Source organism: Vidua chalybeata, chromosome 1 (assembly GCF_026979565.1).
Source record: "Vidua chalybeata isolate OUT-0048 chromosome 1, bVidCha1 merged haplotype, whole genome shotgun sequence".
NCBI classification, from domain to species: Eukaryota; Metazoa; Chordata; class Aves; order Passeriformes; family Viduidae; genus Vidua; species Vidua chalybeata.
This window is the reverse complement of record NC_071530.1, coordinates 12506693-12524087: the sequence shown is the minus strand read 5'-3', so window position 1 is coordinate 12524087 and position 17395 is coordinate 12506693. Positions and strand designations below refer to the sequence as shown.

The window sequence follows — 17395 nt, the reverse complement described above, 5'->3', positions numbered from 1 at the left end:
CCCAGGAAGGCTCTTCAGGAGCAGCATGACACTGCAGAGCCAACTATGTTCCCTTGCTTTAGCATGGCTTTCTAAACACCATTTGCCCACAGTGAGTTTTATTTGCTGGTATGTTTTATTGCCCTACTTTCCGTGTTTTCTTCCTCTAAAAATAGAGAAATGCAGTAAATATTTTGAAAAATACATGAAAAGCATGCATTCAATGTGAATTAGTAAAATGTGACTTTAGGGGAAAAGAAAGTCAAAGGTGTTTGCTAAACAACCCTCCTTGTTTTTCTGTTTATGCATCATTCATTTGGTGTGTATAATTTTAATGAGCAATCTCTCTGTGTGTAGGAATATGGTGCTGCAGTATTTTAAAAGAAAAATAGGCAAAGTTAAAACCAATTGCACCTTGTTTTAGTCCCTTCTCCTCATATTTCAGCAGATCATTCTCTGATTTATATCTATGATATTCCTCTGACTGGAGAGGAGCTGTGGAACTGCTAGATTGGGATTTGCCTCTATTGTCTGCCTCTATTATCTCACAATCTGACTTCATCAAAGCCAATGTTGCTTCATAAATGTCAAAATAAACATGATTAGAAAATCCTGTTATTCCACAAATTAGACATTTAGTTTATGGAGAAAATTAAAAAGTTAATGAGAAAAATACTTGGTTCAATAACATGTAGTTAATTGTTTCCTGTCATTCTATGCTTGTTAGAAAAAGGTGAGGCGGCTGTGTTTTAATGAAGGATTAATTTGATTTGTAAATCCTTAGTTAGTTCAAGACTTCCCTGTTGTTCACAAAAACATTCTTAATCCTACAATGGAGCTGAATAAGCTTTTAAAGGCTGACAGAAATATCCTGGGCTGACTGCACACTATTTTTTTGGAGCTTTATAAGGCAACTGGAACCAACTTTTTGTCTAAGGTGTAATTACATGATGAAGAGGGGTGAGAGTTTCAATGCTGCATTCTTTCCAAATTAAATGGTCACTTGTAAAACATTGGCTTTTTTCCTGTTTAAATTTAATAATGCCACTGCTTTAGTGGTCATCAATCCTTTAGAGACACTGACTCCAGACTGAACTCTTTGGGGGACAATCCCAGCTGTCAGATGTAAATCACGACAATCTTCATTGCTCTGTATTCAAACAGAAATCATGCTGAGGATGTGCTAATTCCAAGGGAGAGTTAGATCTGGATTGCTGCAGAACTGGTAAATGCCATAGATGCTAAATTTCTTATATCCTATGTTTGCTCCTCCTTTTCTTAAACAAAAACCTTTGAACTCAAGTTTTCTCTTGAAAGCATAAGAAACAATATATAGTAAACAGGGGAATTAATTTCATTAAATATAGAATCAGTTTCTTCTACAGAAAAAATATTGAGAAAAATAATCTGCACATAGGTACACTCTGAACATAAGATCTGCAGAATTACTGGTATGGAATCACTGGGGATGGAAGGCACCTCTGGAGACCATCTAGTCTGACACCCTGCTAAGACCACAGTCAACAACAGCAGCCTTTTGGGGTTTTTCTGGTTTTTTTTCCCACTGCTTTTTACTTCTCCAGTACACTCAGAGCCACTGACAGTCTGAAATGTGCCGACTCACAAGCAGTCTAGATAACTGAAAAACATTACCTCAAGAATATCCTATTACTGCAAAAGTCCTCTATTTTTGTCTTTTTTGTCTGCACACCTGAGAAACTTAGGAAAAGAGTGAAGGTTTTTTCTCTAATGAGCAATGTCTTTCATATAATGCAAGCATGTTAGCTGTAAATAGTATTTGATGCCATCAAGATTTCATCTTTTGTAAGTATGTGAGGCGATATAATATTATCAAAGTATCTATAAAAGTGATTATTGATGTAGCCATGAAGAGCAAAGGTACACTGTTAAATTTTTCCTAGCTCCATATCTGTTCAGGAAAATAAACCAGACTTGCCTGGAATATAAACAACCTATACAATGAAATATTTAACTGTATTGAAGGATATCTCTACAGGAAAAATCCCACAGACTCTGGGAAAGACAATTACTTGGTAAATCTAATAAATCCAAAAAAACCCACAAATGCCATAACATAATTCTTTCAAATCAGATAATCCATTAACCTGACAAAAGCCCAAACCACAAAAAGATGAGAATTGAGTCGTTGCCTTTACAGGTTTATGAGCCAGTATAAAGCCCTGAAATTGCTGTGCATGCTCAAGAGAAGCAGATCCAGCCTGTCAGATCTGCACTTGGATGCCTGTCATAGTTATTGACTTCTGGTACCAAAACTTCCCATTCATTTCCTTGCATGTATCAAAAACTTAGAGAGGCTTTTGAGCATTTCCTTCTGGCTACATGGTCAGAAGGAGACTGTCACTGCAGGAAGCTGGAGAAGCTCTGGTTTGGCCTCCAATTCAGTGTGATAACAGCATGATGGTGCCTGTGTCAATCAGACCTTGCAAGAGGTGGGATTGGGAGGAAGAACACTCGTGTGTGCTAAAACATTGCCAAACTCTTGTTCTGCAGACAGGCAGAGGGAAGATGCAGTTATCTGTGTAGGAATGTGCAGCCACACAGAATGCCAAGAATGTGGTGTGAAAAGATACCTCAAGTCACCCTTCACTTTTAGAAGAAAGGCTTTGTGGGTTTGTCTAGGGCAGTTCGGCTTGTTTGCAGAACTGAAATCCACTACTGATAAGAAGGCAAAGGAGGCAACTATAGGGAGTGTAACCATAGGTGGCAGGTGGAGAGATGACAGCAAATCCCTGCCTGCAAATCCCTGGGTGGGGTCCATACCCCTGGCAGACTCAGCTGGGCAGTTCCTTTACACATGGAATGCTCTTGCATTGTGTCTGAGCTGCTTCAAATGCTGGCCAGCACATCACTTACTGGAGAACTTGGCTCACACAGACAAGACACTCTTCAGAAATGCAGTGGTCTCTTTTCTGAAAAATAATGGAGTGCTTAACAACTGCATATCAGCTGTGATATGCATCACAGTCGTCAATGATGCTTTTTGCTGAATGATTCCAAAATTAATACAGAACATTTATTCTCAGAGTACAATCTTTAGCTGATGTGGATAAGTGCAGTTATTTTCAAGTTGGAAAGAGCTAGGCCAAACTAGGCAGCAGAAAATGCATTATTAATGAGAACACAATAAATAATAAAATGCATTATTAATATATTTAAAGATAGAAAGCCAGATCAGAGTGGGCCCATAGTTTGTGTTTCTGCAAATTAAAAAAAAAAAAAAAAAAATTCAATAAAGCTGTGCTGGAGAGGTCTAAACTGCCCATTAGGAAGCAAGAGGATCAAACACCAGAACAGGCTTCCTAAAGAATGGAGCATTGCCACAAGCCTGTCAATGTTTAAGGGCATCTGAACCCTTATTTTGGTCAAACCTCAATTGGTCATGCAGTTGGACTAGCTGACTGTTGTCGGTTCCTTCCAAGAGAAATATTCTTTTACTCTCCTCTCCTCTCCTCTCCTCTCCTCTCCTCTCCTCTCCTCTCCTCTCCTCTCCTCTCCTCTCCTCTCCTCTCCTCTCCTCTCCTCTCCTCTCCTCTCCTCTCCTCTCCTCTCCTCTCCTCTCCTCTCCTCTCCTCTCCTCTCCTCTCCTCTCCTCTCCTCTCCTCTCCTCTCCTCTCCTCTCCTCTCCTCTCCTCTCCTCTCCTCTCCTCTCCTCTCCTCTCCTCTCCTCTCCTCTCCTCTCCTCTCCTCTCCTCTCCTCTCCTCTCCTCTCCTCTCCTCTCCTCTCCTCTCCTCTCCTCTCCTCTCCTCTCCTCTCCCTCTTTGTTCTCTTTATGAAGATATGACTAATCTCACAGACTACAGACTGGTGTATGGGGCTCCAACAGAAGGATTGAAAAAGATCTGAAAGTTTTTGGTTTTCCTAGATATAAAATGCTATCAGTAAATAGAGCTATTTTGGACAGATAACCACTATTTAAAGATTGTTACTCAGTTCATAGTATTACAAGAAATTAACTTAGTTAGTAATCTATGGCCCCAAAAATTGTGTATTGTTAGTTAAGGATCTTTTTCTGGATCAGAAGACAGGATATTTTCTCTCTAATCTTCTGTAACTTCCTTACTTGATTATGAATGGCTATTTAATTTTCTTTGCTTAAGTTTAAAAATACTCTATCTTGCGGGGTTTTGGTGTATGTGAACCAGACAATTGATCGTTTTTAAAAAAAATATCTGGAAAATATTTGAAATAGTAACTTGAAGTTCAAAGAAATTTTTGTCCCTAATACATTATCATATACTTTTCAAATCAAAACATAATTTTTATTATAAATAAAATATATTTTATATATACCTGTGTAAAAAGCAGTTGAAACTCAGTAAATTATAGCTTCAGGAAAGAGATATTGAGTACTGTTAGATACTTTGATTTATGTTAGGAAGTTGTGTGTTCCTGTGACAACATGTCCAGAACTTCTCCAAAAGCTTTATGGAAATGATTTTTGTTTCTTTATCAAAGGTTTGTCACTAGAATGTGCCATTGGAGTAGCATAATTTGAATCTTATACTTCAGGAAAATCTTTGTTTTCTTAATTTAATCAGTTTAAACAATGTACTTAAGTGACTGTTTTCCATCATTTACAGAATCATATTTTATGGCATCAAATTAGGTACTAATAGCATTTCTTAACATTAAAACTGTCACTTCAGAAAGCAGGTAGATAATTTTGTATTTGGCCCTTGTAAATTATTAAGGGAATGAGTTTGCTTGCAAGATTTCCCACTCTGCAGAAAAAAATTCATTTCCAGTAAAAAAAAGTTATATCTTAAAAATTAAGGGGAAATACAGTTAAAACCAGACATGCTTGACATCCTAGAAATGATATAAGAGGTCCATCTCAGGAAGAAACATCTGGGGTTTTTAATTTTTTTTTTTTTAATTAGAGACTTTATCAAACTAAGAAAACTCTGCTTGATCTTCTGATCTTCTGGTATCAGAAGTGAACTTGTGAAGGACTTGTGACTGAAAATTCATAACTCACTGTCTAAGCATTGACGCAGGGTTGAGACTGAAATTACAACTGTTCCTGAAGACAGATTGACATTCAGGGCCAACTTTACACCATCTCTTACAATTGATGGAAAAATTTAACTGGATGGGCTCAGCTGGACAACTTGAAAAATTATTTCATATCCTGAGCTCAAATGATTAATAAATATTTGATCCTTGGCAATAAATCACAGCCTTATCAGGCAAAAAAGAACAGCCATTTTTGTGATCTAACACTGCATCAATAGAGAAAATATATATATATATATATATATATATATATCTCCTACTTCTTCATGGAATTTGCCTTGTCCTAATGACAGACAAAAAGCAGAGAAAAACATCTTGATCATTTGGTACGAAACTCGCATTCTCATATTTGGAAGTTATCAACTGCATGAAGTTCCATATTTACTTTAGCAACAAGAATCTTCATTTCGTGAGATCACAGGAATTTTTGAGAGGATGGGTCACATGGAGACAGTCATTTTAATACTTGCAGTAGCTGCTTTTGATTACTGACTTGCTTGCTGTGATCGCCTCTGCCCTGAAAAATTGGTAAATAATAATTTTAACATGTGAGGAACATGGGACTGAATTCAGAGCAGTCCATTCTTAGTCTGCAAAGTTCTGTAAAGATTCCATTGTTTTCATAAGGCTGGATAAAAAAAATCTCCTTCACAAGTATAGGGTATTTTTAGACCTGAAACGAACATTATTATCATAAAACTACTTCTTTCTCCTCTGTGTGAGCCCTTCATATTTCTATTTTAACATCTACAAAAATAAAAAGCAGCCTTCTAGAAAAACACTTTTTTTCAAAGGGAGGAGGAGCACAGCTCTGCCATGGGGAAAGACAGCAACCTCTGTGCAGCATGTTCCAATCTTGAGTAAAACGTCCATCTGAGCAACATCACAGGCAGTGAGTAGAATTTTATTTTTGCTCTTTTATCCTTTTTGCAGCAGACAGACAACCCTAATTGAGCCACCCTGGGTTTCCTGTGGGTGGTCAGTGATCTTCTTGTGTTGTGTCGTATTATGTGCCACCCCTATATTTTGTGCTACGCAGGACACGTGGCAGACAACTGCACATCTTTTGGGCACCCTGAACCAGCCCAGAGTTGAGTTGTGTAAAGTCAGCCTGGAGATCCTCCCTACAGCAGGAAGAGTGACCACAGCTCTGCCCCCTGCCACTGAGAGGAAATATAGGGATGCTCTGCAAGAGGAAACAACAGCTACAGTCCTATGGTGGTCTCTCCTTCTGTTCTTTGGTAGTCTTATTAATCTTGTGCCAAATAGCTCTCTCCAATTGCAAATACAATTATTTTTTTTTTTAGAGAACTATTTAGGGCAACTGCAAAACAATATTCCAGCACAGTCAATGGAAATAGTTAAAGAAAGAAAACTTCAAAGCTATAGGTTTGTGGTGTGTATACACGTGCATGTGTATGTGCTGCACCTTCCAAATATCCTTGTTTCCTCCTATCATCCTGTGTGCTTTGCTGAGAGCTCCATTTTTTTTTTTTTTGGTTTGTTGATTTTTATTTTTATTTCTAATTTAAAATCGTTACATCAGCCATATGAATTTAAGACTGAGAGAGCAGTGCTGACAAGCTGCAGAAGACAGTGAAACATCCTGATATGAGAGCCCTGTGTTTGGAATTTGAGTTTCTGTCACAGTGAACATTTCCAGATTCCTAGCCCCTTACATAACTTGGTAAATCCTATCATCTGTTTCTGATAGCATCTACTTGTAAGGCTGGAATGAGCAGTGCAAACATTCCTGAAATCCCTTCTGTTTGTCATACCAATGGGATCACATGAATATCAACAGCATACCTGAAAAAGGATACAATGCTTTGAGTGCTTAAAACATATAATTGCAGCAGCAAGAAATGGACTGCACCAGCTGAGCTGGAGAGAAAATAGTTTGAAGAAAGAGGGTTTTATTATTATTATTTTTAATAAGTCTCTGATTTCTATAAACTTTGTCCTCTTTTTCTTTAAGCAAACTTCCCCTATATCCCTATCATACTGTGTTTAGAATTGTTGCTAATGTTTTGCCTCCTATGGCACTTTAGATCATCTAGAAATTATGACTTATGTATTTAAAGTTCTTAGCATCTGTGGAAAATGTGGATATGCAACAGCTGAATATGAGAACTTACTCAAACTACCCTGAAAGCACACAGATGTTGGCTCAGCACATCTGAGAAAGGCAGCTCTAGTTTTTGAAGAAAAAAAGAGAGAAAATTAAAAATGGGGACTCTGGGACTGTCTCTTTTCTGCATGAATAAACACACTGTGTTAGTCTGTGTGCAGTGTAGGTGTAGTAAGAAAATTCATAGGATCTCACTGTTTAATGTTTTACTTCTTTATTAGAGTGTTTTGGTATTTTGCTCCTACTAAATTACATAGAGTTTACAGGAATATTAGTAATCTCTAGGATTTCTAAAGAGGGACTTTTATTTTATTTTTATGGGCACAAGTAAAATTATCTATCTGCTTTTCTGGCTGTATGGTTTTTTTGAAGTTTGAGAGTGAAAGGCATCGTAATTCGTATTGGCATAGGCTAAGCACTGAATTTGTTCCTGAAGGGTTTATGAGGCTTGTTATAAAAACAGAAAATATGTGAAGTGTAAATCCTTGCAGCAGAAGAAAACAATATAAGCATGATATGCAACGACAGTTCTGTATCAATTATGAAACCATCCTAAGGTACACTTTAGCACTTGCTAGGTCATTTTTTTTCACTACTGCACTAATTAGGAAATATTTCCTAAGGGTAAATGGGCTAAAACAACCAGATGAAGCTACAACACAAGCATATAGGAAAAGAGATTAAAATTGGTAAAGTGCTGAACACAGGATCAAGTCAGAGACGAAAATCATTGTACTCTTTATTGCTGCTACTATTTTTAAGTTTTTCACAAGGCAATTCCATACAAGCAACATTTCCGCTGCTCGCTTCAATTAAGGTGTTGGTCACTATGCAGCTGGAAATAAAGAAAGTATAGAAGACTAGTGGAAATATAAAAGACTATGATAGAGTAAAAGTTGACAATGCTGCCTTCCAGTATGTGTCTGGTAAAAAACAACAGTGGGAAAAGTCACCCTTCGGGTGACAGCTGAGCTAAGAGGCCCTGGAGCACAGATATCTTTCTCCCAAACCAACTTTACAGGCATTTGGGATTCTTTTCTGTATGACCCCTAAAGGAAAGATTTGCAAGATTAGAACTGTACATAACTGAAACAAAACAGAACACATTTGAGGCAAAGGGAGAAAGGAAGTGGCCAAAGGAAGAAAGACAGTAGCCAAAGACATCTTCCAGCTACGTGGAGGGAGCAGAACTGAGAGCCCAGCTACAGGCAGAAAGCATCAGGAACAATCCTGATGCCCTTCCTCAGGAGCCACTCTCACCTCGTCCAAGGTGATTTGTGTCTCAACACAATGTCTCTCTTGCTTTCAGCCCCTTGCATCCCAACAACTTTATTTTCTTTCTCATCCCTTCACTTATCTTTGCCCACCAAAAAGAGGGTGTAACATCCCTTCTTGATGTCAAAGGTGAAGCAGAGACCATTAGAGGGACATGTAATGGTTATATGGAGATTGTATAACTCACTATCCAACCTTGAGCAGCTTTTAGGAGTGATTCCAATCAGCCACTCTTCGTGGCCCAGACCAGCTCTTTGCTAGCAGGCAGTATCTTTATGCCTCAAAATCCTTGCCACTCAGCATTTCCACAGACCACTCCACTTTGACTTGACTCCTTTTTCTTGCTTTTTAACTTGAATTCCATGTCAGGTGAAGGTATTGCAGTGGGATTTTCCTCCCAAAAAAACGGTTGATTACTTTCAAGATGAATGTTGATTACTTTTCAAGATGTCTTCTATTGTCCGGAAGCTGGTGACTCCTCTCTGTGACACAGCACATGCTCAGCTTTGCTCCTAATGGTGGCTGCTGAGTGTACAGATAACAGGACTTGGCAGCAGGAAGATCCAAAGGAAAGGAGTCAACTCACTTAAAGACCCTGCAGTTTCTTATTCACTTGACATCACTAAGAATGACCACTAAGTCTTTTGTGACTATGGGACTGTTATAATCCTTTAAAGACTGACATGACAAAACCGTGTTCAGAGAAAATTATTTGGTGTTGATACAAGCTTTGTGCTTTGAACTTCTGGCCACAGCATCAGATTGACATTTCTTCATCATTCGGGTTACCTGAATTTCTGGCATGCTACTGACAGACTCCATAAATAGAACTGTAACAGCTGGACTGAGTGTATTCCAAGTAAGTAGTTTTCAGGTTATATCCATAAAAAGGACTCCTAAACAATGAATTCCTTTGTCTTGTAAATCACATTTTCTTCACTTTAACTCATTCCTGACTTCTTGTATTGATTAGGATTTAGCTATTTCATTGGAAGTCCTCTTCTTAAACTTCCTTACTTTTAAACCTTTATTTTCTTCTTGGATTACAGTATAATTCTGATTTGCTGAGGTCTTGCTTCACTAACGAAGCTTGAACCTTTTTATATGCTTTCATGTAATCCAGTCTGCTGGTTTTGACCTAATTTTTGCACAAATTTTTATGACCTCCTTTTCATTTTCTTTAACTAAGTGTGCAGAGGTAGATGCAGAAGCACATAATATATAAAGGTCTTTGGTTTGATAAACAGTTATCTTAAACTTGCTTTTACATGTTGCCCTTTTATACAATGCAGGCAAAAGAAAATGAATGACTACACTGCACTGCTCAGAAAGCCCATTTTCAGAAAACTAAATATCAGATATGGCTGTTATTGCAGGACTCTGAAATAAATAGAGAGATACATTGCTCATTTTGGTTGAAATTAAAAATATAGCAAAGATCTTCTGTCCACATAAATTATCATAAATAAATATTTTTAGAAGATCAAGAGCAAACTCATATTTTTCCTATCTGTAAGTTGCTCTTCACCTTCTACTCATTAATTTGATGGATTTGGTGACCTTTTCTATAGAACATCCTCAGTTATCAGGTTGGAATAGTAAAATTCTTGGTTTAAATTTATATTTAAGCAATCTATACTGAAGAAGATTGTTCTAACAAGGTTCATACAGTGGTCTTCATAACATTGATAAAAATCTAGTAGAAATGCATTCATTCAGTATTGGTTCATCCTTTTCCTTCTCTTTTTAATACAAGAAATAACCTTACAAGAAGTCTTAGAAAACAAAACTAAAACAAAACCAAACCAAACCAAACAAAGAAACAAACAAAATCCACAAAAAAAACCAAACAAACAAACAAAAAAAAAACCAAAAAAAACTGTTGCCTGAACAAAACATATGCTTTTCTGAAACTACAAGGCAAATGGAATCCTTGTAATAAAATTTTTGACACTCCTGCCAGGAGTCATGCTTTGTGCTGGTTACTGAAGTGCATGGTGCACTTTGTCAAATGCAGCTATTATTTCTCAGAAATCCTGAGATTGTGTTGCAGAGGCACAAAAAGCCACGGTTCCTGAAAGATGTACACTAACAAATGTTTATATCTGTTTATATCTACAGTAATTTTTCATGGTTTTTTAACAGAAGAGACAAGATCCTGAAGACTTCATGATGATGCCGACTTCCTTCTTCTCTAATTGTCCAATTAGTCATGATGCTACAAAGGGAGCTGTTAGTGCCATATGGAATGCAAGATGCTGAAGACACCAAGCTTTTTCTCCCTCTCATGAAGAACAGGTAAAACAGTCAGTGATTCTAAAGCCTGATGGATGTGGGAATTGAGCTTTCAAGTAGTTGTTTCACATAAAAACTCATGAAGTGAGAGACAACAGAAACATGGCCCTTCTGTGCTATCAAGGAAAACCACAATGTGTGCACTGCATCTTCTCTTCCCTCTCAAAAGGGTTGTGATAAATCCAGTGGCATTCACTTGCCTTAAAGTGAAAGATTTTGTTTGGATTTAGTTGCAGTGAAAGTTAGAAACTCCTCCTTTGAATTTTAAAATGTATTTGTGGATAGTTTTGATCACATAGAGGGGTTTTTCTCTTACGTAATTCTTAGGCATGTATGTGTTACTTTATAGTTTATAATAGTGCTTATATTTTATTAGTTTCAAAGTACTTTTATTTTTCTCCTTATATTTTATATACTTGAATATTAAACTCTTGTTATTATTCCAGTTGCCAGCTCAAGCTCATCCATTTTGTTCTGAATGCAATTCTGCTATTCTTCTACTACTTCTGCAATGATGTCTCAGTTTTGTGTTATTTTAAACTTAGCCACCTACAGAGCCTCTTTTTTATTTTTTTTTCTTTTTCTCCCACTGATGATATTAAATGAGGTGAGTTTTGAGTGATATTCTATAATTTCACAAGCTTTCTCCTTTGGATCTTTCGAGTATCTTTCCCATCAGTCTTGCCCGTTATGTTTCCTAATTTACAGTCACTCCACAACATTCATGTACATCATCTTTTTTTTTTCTATTTTATTTCCCATATGCCATCACACAAAATGTTATGTTACAGTCCAGGTGGATGAAATGTGAATATTTATATATATGATTTTGTTTATAAACTCAGTTTTCTTAATGATGAGAGTTAAAACATTAGTCTTTGAACGTCATTCTTGGATAAACAGGTTTGGTTTTATTCATATTCTCTTGCAAAATGCTGAAATTTATATTCTGTTCCCATAGTGACATTGAGTGGACAATGACTGTTAAAGAAACCAAAAGGGAGTACTCCCTTAGTCTCCTAAAGGTACTTTTGAGGAAGAGAGAGAGTTTAGGAATAGGAATTAAACTTTTGGAGTTCCAAGACTAAAATCAACACTGAAATGTATTGAAAAAAATCCAACCTCCATTTTCTTTACTGGTCAAATACCTTTATTTTATTTATTGATTTGTATGTGAGAATTGGATAGAGATGGAGGAAAAATGCAGGCACTTTTAGCAGAGATAAAGATTTCAAGATTAATAATGGGAAGTAGAATTTGCAGAAGCAAAATGGAAGAACTTCGACCTAAACTTGAGGGAATAAATTTTGAATCTTCATGGAATTTTGCAAGCACATATGCATGCAACTGAAATTATGATAATAAATACAATAAATAAATTTATGTAATGTTCAATAACATTCCTCCTTCTCCACTGAGTAACTGGGCAGCACAGTGCAGTGTTTTCTGGAAGGGTGTTAGAGTTAACAGAGCCTTCAGTGCTCATGAAGACAGAGGGAGGATGCTTCCCTTTGATCAGCTAAAGGCCTCACATGGTGCCTTACATGGGCCATCTGTATACCAAGGATGTAACTTGTTTTGTGCAAATAAATGGGACTTCCAGGAGCTGAAGTTACAAATAATCCAGGTATTTTACCCTCAATTCTTGCTTGTCTTTCCATATGGATTTGATTTATACTAGTGAAATAAACTTTAAAAATATTGCAGTGTATCTGTCTTAAAATTAGCCAAGTGTTTGTCAAATAGCCTTTGGAATAATGCTTGAAAATAAGAGTACCTGCAACACACTATTTATAGTCTCCCTTGGAGCCACTGTTGTGTAAAACGTAATTAAAGAGTTTCTAAAATGCACACTACAGTCTAGGTCAGGTAAATACATAATCAGGGAGTTATTAATGGAGCTGCAATTAATTAATATGCCTCCATCAGAGCCATTAAAGCTGATTAATGTTATGGCACACAAAGAGAATTTGTAGCTAACAAATCAATGACCCAGTAGACCGTATTGTCTCCTTTGGAGCCATTACACTGTACCATATCAAAGCCTCATTAGAGAATTTTTAATTTACTGATCATCATCCCCAGTAGTCATTAGCTGTCCCAGGCTGATGATGCATGTGTGTAGAAGAAATGTGAGATAGTGCTCCATCAGGAGATAGATCTCCTCCCAGTTACACTGCTGTAAATCAAGGCTAACACCACTGGAAGCAATGAATATACATGTTTTAGAAGGAGGGGAAACCAAACTCCAAAATTATACTCCAAGAGTTAAATCAGTTGAGAGTTTTCAAAGTCCCTTTATTTTACTTATTGCATAACTTGTTTCTAACCTACCAATTAAAAATGTTTGATTTCCTTTTTTACCCTAGAAAGGGAACCCCCTCTGAACTTGTAAATATATGATATGTAGGCAGGGAAAAGCAATAAATTGCATATTTTCATGCCTGATATATTTGAATTTCATCTGAAGTTTATCTTGGGATCTGAATTTTCAGTATGCATTTTACTGGAGACTGTTAATGCATACTCCCAGCCCTTGCTCTTTCTAGGCATAGATTTTGCCTGAAATTTCACTCAGTATTCCTCTCTAAGGATAGTTCTTTCTCTGCCTTTCATTAACTTTAGTGGAGCTATATCTGAGATAATTTTGTACTAAATGATTTAATATAGAATAAATGTTTGCAACTGCAATAACCAAGAGCCTTTTGAGGACACTGCAGAAAAAATATTGCAATTTTTTACAAAAGTTGGGCCCAGGTTTTTATCTGTCTAAATTCAGAAACAGATTTGCTGTGGGAGGTCACTGTGCCATCCTGAGAGTGCAGGAAGGGAATGGCCCTGGTTATAGGATTTGCTGCTAGACACTTTCTTTGTAGGTTTTGTTACACTGCAATCCCCTTCAGTTTGACTAAGATTTAAGGACCAGATTCTTGTTTTCTTTTCCTTTTTGAAGCAAGGATTATTATCTGATAGTCCTGCTCAGAAATGTAGATAAGGGTTCGTTTCTTTACTTTTGATGTATTGTAAGTGGTTTGTGTATTCTGCTTCACACTTTCATTTTTACAATAGACAGAGCTTAGAGTATTGCTAAGAAGGAGAGGATTTACTACATCTTGTACTGCTTTTGTTACCTACCTCGGACTTTCTGTAGTCATGGGTTTTACAAGAAGTTTGACTGAAGTAGAATAAAGGCATCACAATATTAGTTTAGATTAGAAAAACTAAATCCACCTTTTGTAATAACTCAAAGTTGAAAAAAACAGCACCTCCACTGCTCCACTACTCCCCTTTTCTTTCTTCAACAGAGTGACAATAATATTGGGCCAGTTATTTTAGAGAACATTCCTTTAATGTCAATGAGTGTTTATGTAAATGCCTATGTTGAGATGTATTTCAGAACCATAAAACTCAAATTATTTGAGAAATAGGTTTTCTAACAGGTCCAATCAGTTAAACTGTGCTCCTGCTCCTGATTTTGAGTCCTTGCTTCATTTAAATCTTTTTACTCCTACCATCCTCAGCCAAGCAGTAGATTTTGACTGATGACAAAAATTCATAGTATTATATTTCTTCACTAAAAATAAACGAAAATCTTGTGGTACAGCCATAATATACCCATAGTTTGTTACATTGGTGAAATAAATCTATTTATTGTCATGCCTGACGATATATTTTTGGTACCTCACATTTTACAAAACTTAAAGATTCAAGACCACTGGAATTAGGAGGGATTTTTTTTCTGCTTTGGATAAATTTTCATAAAATATTTTAGATGTACTGTTGCTAGACTTGGCAGAATCAGGAGACACTCCCTAGTGTCAGGGAAATTTGCATTTTTCTCAGTTCTTGTTCTTCTCTTTCACCAGATTCCCAACAGTTTCCTTAATCTTAGTTGCTTGAAATTTTGAGTGTATTCATGCAGAATAAAGCTTTATAAGCCATTATGGGGAGAACATTTCAGCTAAAATTAAAAGCTTACACTGAGGCAAAATTCTTAACAGGTGCAGTGTGATTGAATTTTGTGGGGCAATGTTGGTCCACAGGAAAATACTTAAACTTCAGATAGCCAAAGAAAATACTGAAAACCATGGTCTAGCTGTCCAGCTTTTCAGAGTACAGCAGTGAAACAGAAATATTGTATGTATTCATAAAAGTATGAGCATCATCAAAGAAGAAAACAAAATTATATAACAAATAATGATTATTCATAAGAATTCAGTCCTTTAATAAACCCCAAAACATGCAAACTGGGATCATCATCTTTGGAGATGTTTCTTTCACTTTTTTAAAAGTTGTCAGTCTTGTTTACAGAAGTGGAAACCAGGACTGATTGTGCCTATATTCCTTCCCCAGGAATTATGCAAAACATTTTTTCCCTTCCTTAAATTGATATACTGGGGTATCTTTCAGTATATTTGCTGCAGTGCTAAATAAGTATGCTTTTTTGTGTGAATGTTTTTACTAGCATTAAATAATTTTAGACTCAAAATTAATCCTGGTCAAAGTGTTCTAGAGGAACTGAGACAAATAAATTAATTCTTTGTCCTATTTTCTAAATGAACAAATCATTGCTCTCCCCTATTTTTTTCATTGTTGCTTTGATTCACATTGTGAAACAGTTTTAGAGTGAATGAACAGGAATTTCAAAGGAACTGGGAGCTGTGCTCCAGATGTGCACCTAATGGACTCAAGACACAAAAAGATTATTCAATCCAGAAGACCAGATGAGAATTAATCCAAATTTAACAATCCTGAAATTTCAACTGTCTTTTTAATGTTCCTCAATACAAACTGGTTCTCTCTGCATATCTGCTCTCTTCTGGTCCCTGCTACCTACTCACATAAAAAAACCAACCAACCAACCAACCAACCAATTGTAATTTTTTCTTTCTCTGTCTCTAGACCATAAGTAGTTTTGGACATCTATTTTTCTATGCTGTGTGAAAAGTGAACCTGAAATTAACTGATGTAAATGAAAATATTTGCAGAGGGGGAACAATGGCAATAACAACAAGAAGAACAAAAAACAGTAAGTAAATAATAATAAAAATGCTATCAAACATACAGGCTTGATTAACACAGTGGCAGGATTAGAATGAAGAGCACAAAATGAATCATTGATGCTTCTCCCACAGATCTATAAGGATTTTACAAGAGAGCAAGAGGCAGGGGAGGATCATGTAGAAGAGCTGGAAGTGCCTGTCAGTTTTAGCATAGAAATCTTCCCGTTTAGCAATGCAGCACAGCAGGATGCCCTGGCTGTAGGAAAACCAAACTGCACTTCCTCACACAGCATGGCTCTGCTGCAGGCAGGCAGCTTTGTCCAGGCTGGAAGTCCCACCAGCCCTGTTTGACACAACTAACACAACTCCCACAGCCCTCGGGTGTACATTGCATTCAGGGAATCAATCAACAAATCAGCCAAATAAAAAAATGTAAACAAACCATTATGCTTGGCATTTAAGCTCTCTCCTCTGCTGACCAACAGTATCATCTCCATGTCACCTAGCTATTCCCTCCTGACATATCTATAATATCAGCTGTATTTTTCCTTTTAGCACACTTCATATAGCACAGCTAATAAATTCACTTCCAACTAGATGTCTCATATTTTAAAAGTGTCAAAATAATTTCACAGTCATAATTATGGTACTTTGGCAATGTCAGAAAAGCACAACACATGTTCTACCCTGTACAGGAGCTGAAAGACACTTAATTGTTGTTTTTACTAAGCCAAATTGCCCACTAGAAATTCAGGTACACCAAATTTGGACTTTTAAAAGGACAGCAGAACTAAAGAAGTGCATCAAATTTGCCTCTTTTTTTTTCTAATTTTGGCAGATGATCTTATCATCTGGTATTCTCCTGCTTTGTGTAAATGCATCATAGCTGGAATGAAACTTCCTAAAAGATTGGTTAATTTTATTTGCTTGTTATTAAAGCCTTATTCAAAAATAGGTTTGCATTTTCAGTGAGATTCAGCTGTTAGTCTACTTCTTCTGAGCTGTGTCAAAGGATGATGAAAAAGGCAGCAGGTTACTTGACCCCAGTCACGCAGAGTGGAGGCTTTATTGGCCTCCAGCTCTTTGCTGTTTCCATTAACAAGATGATTCTGACCCCCCACCCCCACTGCACCTTTGCAATCCTCTCTGTGATTTAGCACCAAGGGCAAATAAAAATGAAGTCATTTACTGTGTGCTCACAAAGAGTGAACATACCATAGAGGACTGAGAAGCTGAATTATGTTGGTTACTTCTTAGAACTGAAGTAGAAATGCCGTAAATTATTTGTCTTTCACCCAAAAGTCTGATTAACATTATGTGAGGAATATGTGTTTATTTTCTTACCTCTGCTTGTTCAGAGCAGCATGGAATTGCTGGCAACAACAAGAAAAATTCCTGTATTTTAACTTTGGACAAGCTATGTTTACTTTACAGTCATTAATATGTTTACCCTAAACCTTCCTTTGGTACAAATAACTAGATTTGCATAAGATGAGAACTTGCAGATTGATAACTTTTTTTTTTTTTGGCAATAAACTTATACACCATCACTTGCAAACAAATTTTTTCCATTTTATTTTAACATGCTTTTTTTCTCCCCTCCAAATGTACTTTCAGCAAGGTCCACAAAAGAAATGTAGATCATAAATGGAA

General features: G+C 36.6%; 1 long non-coding RNA gene across 1 annotated transcript; it reads left to right on the top strand.

Moving 5' to 3' along the window:
- The first annotated feature begins 5842 nt into the window (after window positions 1–5842).
- Window positions 5843–15736, top strand: LOC128799929 (uncharacterized). Its single transcript, XR_008434869.1, has 3 exons — window positions 5843–5930; window positions 10590–10742; window positions 15642–15736. It is a non-coding gene; the product is annotated as an uncharacterized LOC128799929 (long non-coding RNA).
- The last annotated feature ends 1659 nt before the right edge of the window (window positions 15737–17395 follow it).